General features: G+C 36.6%; 1 non-coding gene across 1 annotated transcript; it reads right to left on the reverse strand.

Moving 5' to 3' along the window:
* Positions 1 to 1,366: 1,366 nt before the first annotated feature.
* On the reverse strand, positions 1,367 to 1,473 carry LOC141650267 (small nucleolar RNA R71). The gene has a single exon (XR_012546310.1). It is a non-coding gene; the product is annotated as a small nucleolar RNA R71 (small nucleolar RNA).
* Between the last annotated feature and the right edge of the window lie 6,043 nt (positions 1,474 to 7,516).

Below are 7,516 nucleotides of genomic sequence, written 5' to 3' on the forward strand. Positions count from 1 at the left end.
TTATTCAATTATTACATTGTTCATCTTTCATGTCTTTAATTATATCTTTTATTCATCTTATTGTTGTTTTTTCTAGTATGCGTAGCTAAACCTCTAACTAGGATGAATGGGGATCTAGGTTGTTAGAAGGGGAATAAACTAATGAATTGATAGTTAAATTGCTTATTCGTTGTTGTTCAGTTTATCGTTCTTCATCTAGTTAGTTAATTAGTGGCAGGATTAATTGACTAGTATAGCGAATTGAGTCTTTCACCGACCGGGTTAGAATCAATATAGGCTGCGATAACTGAATAGAGATAATTTAATGATAGCGACTGCATGTTAAATTAGATCTAAAGGGAATATTGAATCGACCGATCATAAAAGCTTAAACAACGTAATTAGCTCTGTTAATGAATTAAATCTGATCCCTGAATGACTACCTAGTGAACTTGATCCCTAGAATCTTTTAATATATTTGAATTCGTTTTATTTACCTCCCAATTAGACTTAGAAATCAAACAAACCCTCAAGAAATTTGTTACTTTAAGACGAACTTAAATATAAACAAACTAGAATAATTAAACTCGCCTCCTTGTGGATTTGACCCTTTCTTGTCACTAGCTATCAGTTAGTAGTAATTTAGGATTTATTTTGATAGGCCAACGACTGAAAATAACATTATCAAATTTGGCACTGTTGCTGGGGAGGCAACAATTTTTCTGTTTGTTTTTGTTTATTTTTGTCTTTTGTCTCAGGGAGCATCAGTTCCTTGAGAAAGTTTGATATTTTCTTCTTGTTTTCGTGTATGCCCAGGTTTGACAAGTCGGAGATTGTACCTTTTGATCCCGAGCCAGAGAAGACTTTTCGCTATAGACGAAAATTTCAAAGAAAAGTAAGTCAGGTGGAGGACTTGAGTACACTTGACTACGAGCGGTTTACTTTCGCAGAAGATTCATCATTTAAAGAGGACACACTTATTTCTGTGCCCGTTACTCCTACAACATTGAAGATGCCGACCTTGGCAATTCATTTCGAACCCACAATTGATTCTATTTTTAATGGTTTTAAGCTCCCTACCACTGATAAAGGGACTTTTGAGATCAAACCATCTTACATAAGCTTAGTAGAGAGGACTTTATTTGGACGAAAAGATAGAGAGGACCCCACCAAGCACAAGGAGAAATTTGTTACATATTGTTGTTCTATTTCTTTGACAGCTGGGGCAACTCAAGATCAAGTCAAACAGACTTTATTTTCTTTCTCTTTGATAGATGATGCAGCTAAGTGGCTACGTGATTTGGATATGGAGACCGACGCAATTACTAATTGGACTTCTTTAGCTCTTGCATTCTACAAGAGGTATTTTCCACCACAGAAAAATAATGCTCTTAGAAGCCAGATTACGAGTTTTAAGCAAGGTCACACTGAGGATTTCAATGAAGCTTGGGTTCGTTTCAAGAGGCTAGTTCGATCCGTCCCCCATCATGGCTTCTAGATTTGGTTTCTTTGCAACCAGTTTTACAACAGGTTGTATGATGATCATAGAGCTTTGCTTGATTCAGCTGCTAATGGGAGATTCTAGGATAATACTAATGACGTTAATGTTTGGAAGTTGATTGATCAGATAGTTACTCACACAGCTGAGTGTAGTAACCCCAGAGGTAGTAAAGAGGAAGTGGTTCAGATAACGCTATCGCAGCACAGTTAGAGGCCTTAACGGCTCAAATAGCCGAATTGAAGATATCTCAGTCTTTGGGTAAGGAAGAAATGGTTCACATGGTTCAACAAGAGGTGTCCTATGAGAGGTGTGGGATAGATGGCCACACTGCGGCCAAGTGTATGAGTACTATTGAACAAGTTCATGCTTTCCAATCTTTCAAGCAAGGTACTCCATATTCTAACTTTTTCCCTGAAAGGAGTCAAATGTATCATTCCTCCAAATCATCGTAATCAACCACAAGGGAATTTTGTTCGGTAAAATCAAGGAGGTTTTCAACACATGCCACCTCCTTCTCAAGTTCCAAGTAATGAGATGGCAGAGATGAAGGCTCTATTGCAACAAAGTTTGATGATTCAACAAAAGCAAACGGCACAGATTTCCGAAGTAATAGCTCACAGCAAGATGTTGGATACTCAAGTTGCTCAAATGGCGGCTCAAAATCCTTCAAAATAGTCCGGCAATCTTCCTCCTCAAGGTAAACAAGCACATGAACAAGTTAATACTATTTCTTTGAGGAGCGGTACTACTTATCAAAGTTCGGATGTGCCCATTGTTGAAGATGAGGTTCCTTACATGCATCCTAAGGGATTGGGTAGTCTTGAGCTAAGTGATGACAAGAAATAATTAAGCAAGGATCAAACACAGCATAAGAAGAAAAGCGAAAAAAAGATGAACAGCTTGGTTTCTCGATCAAGTAAGCACGGGCTCGATCGAGTACCACTTGTGCTCGATCGAGTACAACACGGGGTCAATCGAGGACACCCCCAGATGACAAATTTTCTCGTGTTTCAGCTACGGCATTGGAAGAAAATAGGATCCTCGATCGAGTTACCACTGGACTCGATCGAGTACACCCTGTAACTGATGATAATGTTTCCAAACCGACTTCTAAAGAAAAAGAAGTCGAGCCAATTAAAATTCAACTACCGTTTCCACAAAGGATGCAAAAATATAAGCTTGAACAACAGTTTAGGAGGTTCATGGAGGTAGTGAAGAATCTTCAAGTGAGTGTACCATTTACTAAATTGGTAACTCAAGTGTCGGCGTATGCTAAATTTTTAAAAGAGATCTTATCAAAGAATCGGTCTTTTGATGAAGTTGAGACGGCAGCATTCACTCAAGAGTGTGAGGTTGCATTACAAGCTAACTCACCACCAAAGCTAAAGGATCTAGGGAGTTTTTCTATTCCTTGTCATATTGGTAATATAGCTATTGATAAAGCCCTTTGCAATTTAGGGGCAAGTGTTAGTGTCATGCCGTATTCTATATGCAAAAAGTTAAATATGGGTCAACTACGTGTCACTAATATGACCTTGCAAATGGCTGATAGATCTTTAAAGAAGCCTATGGGTGTCTTAGAGGATGTGCCAGTTAGAGTATGGAAGTATTTCATTCCAGTTGACTTTATCGTTATGGATATGGCTGAGGACCCTTAAGTCCCTATTATTCTAGGTAGACCGTTCCTTCACAGTGCAGGAGCACTCATAGATGTTAGGGATGGTAGTTTGACACTAAGGGTTGGGGATGACACTGTTAAATTTGTTCTTGATAACACTTTAAAGCGTCCCCACTCAGTAGCTCCATGATATATGCTTAATGTTATTGATCCTCTTATTCATGATTCCTTTGCTTTATGTTTGGACAGGAATCCGTCTGACGCCCCTGCTGCTGTTGCGTTAGGACCATGGACCAAGGAAGTGGATGAGATAGAGAAGTTGATATATGGAGATGAGCCTCAGCCTGAGCCAGTTTATATGTTTGATGACAATGTTGATATAGAAGCTTAACTGAATGCCTTGGAGGCCGAGATTTTCAAAGAGGAGCCCGTCAAAGTTTTTGATGAAGCTTCTATGACGGATAAAGTGCCCTATCTCCTTCCTTATAATGATAACTTGAAGAGCGATGAACATACTTGCTCATATTTTATATTAGAATTTGAGTTTGATGAGCCATAACTTTATTCATTGCTTACATTCTTTGCTTGGACTATTTATTAGTGCTACTTATGTCTGTGTGTAGCACATGAGCTTCTTTTTTATTTACTATTACCTGTTTTAAGTTGTATTGATTGTGATTTGTATGGGCATTTGTTTTGAATGCAGAAATTGTCCGTTGGAATGAGTACTCGATCGAGTCCAGCCAGGCTCGATCGAGTACCCTTGCTTTTTGGGTCAGAAACGTAGCTAGCTTGTTTAGGAATTGCACGGTTGGTCTTTCTCCCCTATTTTTGCAGCTGGTTTGGGGAAACTCCTATGCTCTTACCCGGTACTCTCTTCCCTTGTATCTACTTTTATTGTATTATCTCTAGTTATTTCTCATTCCTTCTGATAGATGTGTCCTTTAGTTTGCTGGAGATATGTGTGATTGCTATGCTGTAGGCGTCATAATGAGAACAATGTGACATTTAGGTTTGGGGGAGGAGTTTAATTATGTTGTATGTTTTACTTTATGTTGAGTGCTTTTATATAAAAAAAATCCAAAAAAATTAAAAATTTTCAAAATACAAAAACATGTTTTTACTTTGTTTTAGGTCGAGTCTTAGTGAATTAGATAACAATGATGTTAAATTGCATTGTTTTTTAATTTGAATCCCATATAGTTGTCCATGTACTTTGTTTTGACCCATTATTCATGAAAACAAAGCTCATAACTTGAGTCTTGACCATATTAACATGCCGTATGCTAATTAGATTTGACACAATTATGTTGGTAAACTTCTTAAATTCTGAGGTTTATAGAGCTTCCTAGGCCAGGAACATCAATAAACTGGTCTAATTGTCAATTAGTCTTGAGTGTGGTTTCTCCTTGTGGAATGTGTAATATCAATCTGCATAAGTGTGACATTCAAATAAGTCATACATTATCTTTTGTTTAGCCCGTTTGAAACCTTGTAGCCAACTTTAAATTACATCCAATGAGCTACAATCCCAGAATTTGCCTACCTTTTCGGGATAGTCGCAGTTGCTTATTTTTCGTGTCTACTTTGCTATTATGGTTGGGATTGGGTCTTATTGTCATGTGGGTATGGCAACGTAGTTATTAGCAATTGTGTTGTATCATTGTGTTGGAAAAAAGAAAAAAAATATGAAGCAAAAGAAAGGAAAGAAAATCGAAAAAGAAAAAATCGAAAAAGAAGAAAAAGAAGAAAAAGAATTGAAAAGAAAGAAAAGAAATTGATTGCTTCATTTTGGTTTTGTCAAGGATCTAAAGGATGTTTACTAGAGTCTAATACATATTTGGAGAGTACCTCATAAGCTCTCATGTGTTGTAAAGTTGAGATGATTTCTCTAGTTGGGTTGTAATCATGCTTACTTTTTTCTAGAATTGGTTTTGGTTTAGCGCTGCGACTACCGTCTTAGCTCCACATATCCATAACGTGCCTTGGCACAAACCCTTTCTACCCTTTCCCATTTACCATCCTTATTGTCCTTGATACATGTACTTTTGTCTACATTGTAAATGCATATTAGTTGGCGAAATCTCTATCACGTTAGATTGCATACATGTTTCATAAGTTGAGTGAGCGTTTCTACTTCTTTCTATCTTCACGTATAAAACACACATACTTATGAGTGCATAAGTGAATCTGCGAGACTCCGACTAAATTGTCTTTCAAGATCGAAAAGTATTTGGCATTTGTCTATAGTATGGTGACATGAGAGTTGAGCTACGTTTTCTAATACCCGTTCCTTTGAATTTGTTTTATTGGGACACTTTGGTCATTGCTTTGTTACAGTTATGGATAGCTTGGGATTGTATGTGCATCAACATTAGCTCTGAGTTATTTGTTTGCCATTTGTATGATTGCTTTATGTAATGTGTGATGCTTTGCTTGAGGACAAGCAAATAGATGGTTTGTGGGAGTTTGATAAGACATAATTACATGCATATTTATGCCTCCCCTTATTTACTTTTGATACGGTTTTCGTGCTAATTTATATTAATTACATGCCTTTTATGTTAGAATGTTGTTACTTCCGCTATTTGATGTTTAATGCAGGAATGATGCATTTGAGGAGAAAAGGAATGAAATGAGCATCGCGGAGTGGGCATGAAGGAAAACACGAAGCATGGCACGGGAATCTAGAAGAATAAAGGAAGAGAAGTTAAGAATACAACACGACGAAAAGAGCTGAAATAGAGAGGATACTCGATCAATCCCACACATGCTCGATCGAGGAAGTAGTGTACTCGATCGAGTACACCCAAGCTCGATCGAGTACACACTATTTTGGCAGTTTTCCGCAATTTCCTTAAGTCGGTTATGTTTTACTATAAATACCCAATTCATACACTATGTTTGTTTCCGCTTTATTTTACCTAGCTATGTATATTTACCCTAGAAAACTCTCTAAAAACTCATAGTTTAGTTTTATTGCTATTACTTTCGGATCTACAATTCGTTCTACCTTAATTTGCTACGGTATTATTAATCTTTCTTCAATAGTTATTCAATTATTACATTGTTCATCTTTCTTGTCTTTAATTATGTCTTTTATTCATCTTATTGTCGTTGTTCTTTCTAGTGTGCGTCTAAACCTCTAATCTAGCGTGAATGGGGATCTAGGTTGTTAAAAGGGGATTAAACTAATAAATTGATAGTTTAATTGCTTATTCGTTGTTGTTCAGTTTATTGTTCTTCATCTAGTAAGTTAATTACTGGCCAGGATTAATTGACTAGTATAGCGAATTGAGTCTTTCACCGACTGTGTTAGAATCAATATAGGCTACGATAACTGAATAGAGATAATTTAATGATAGTGACTGCATGTTAAATTAAATCTAAAGGGAATATTTAATCGACCGATCATAAAACCTTAAACAACGTAATTAGCTCTATTAATGAATTAAATCTGATCCCCGGATGACTACCTAGTGAACTTGATCCCTAGACTCTTTTAATATATTTGAATTCGTTTTATTTACCTCGCAATTAGATTTAGAAATCAAACAAACCCTCAAGAAATTGGTTACTTTAAGACAAACTTAAATATAAACAAACTAGAAGAATTAAACTCGCCTCCCTGTGGATTCGACCCTTTCTTGCCGCTAGCTACCAGTTATTAGTAATTTAGGATTTATTTTGATAAGCCAACGACTGAAAATAACCTTATCAATAGCGCTACTGTTATTTGGAAAAGGTGTGTTTAAGTCTTTATGATGCTTCGCTTAAGCTTCGGCATTATTTCATGGCTCATACTATAGATATAATATCAACAATGGATGTGATCAAACACATATTGTCAGAACCTTTATTAAAAGAATGTTTAAGTAAGTGGAGTATTCATCTACTTCAATTTGATTTAGTTTATATTCCGCAACGGGCGATGAAAGGTCAGGTATAGGCTAATTTTCTTATCGAGCATCCTTGTTTTGATATAGAAACAACTGATAATAATAACTATACTCCTTGGAAGATGTATTTAGATGGATCATTCACCTCGAATGGCTCGGGTGTTAGTGTCTTTATTTCATCCCCTATGGGGAGAGAATGGATGTTAACTGTGACTTTACACGGTCATGGTACTATTAATAAAGTAGAGTACGGGGCGCTTGTTATTGGTTTGCAGAAGCCGATTGACCTTGGCGCCCTCCACGTTCGAATCTTGGGAGATTCTCAACTTGTAATTAACCAAGTTAATGGTTTGTTTAAATGTAATTGCCATTATCACAATATCTTCAGAAAGTGGAAGATTTGTTAAAGCATTTTAGAAAAATTGAATGCGTTCATGTGTTAAGAGATTAAAATGCAATGGCCAATCAATTGGCTCAATTTGATTTTGGGTATAATTTAGAAGAGTTTGATGTGTTGAC

Source organism: Silene latifolia, chromosome 3 (genome assembly GCF_048544455.1).
Source record: "Silene latifolia isolate original U9 population chromosome 3, ASM4854445v1, whole genome shotgun sequence".
Classification (NCBI taxonomy): Eukaryota; Viridiplantae; Streptophyta; class Magnoliopsida; order Caryophyllales; family Caryophyllaceae; genus Silene; species Silene latifolia.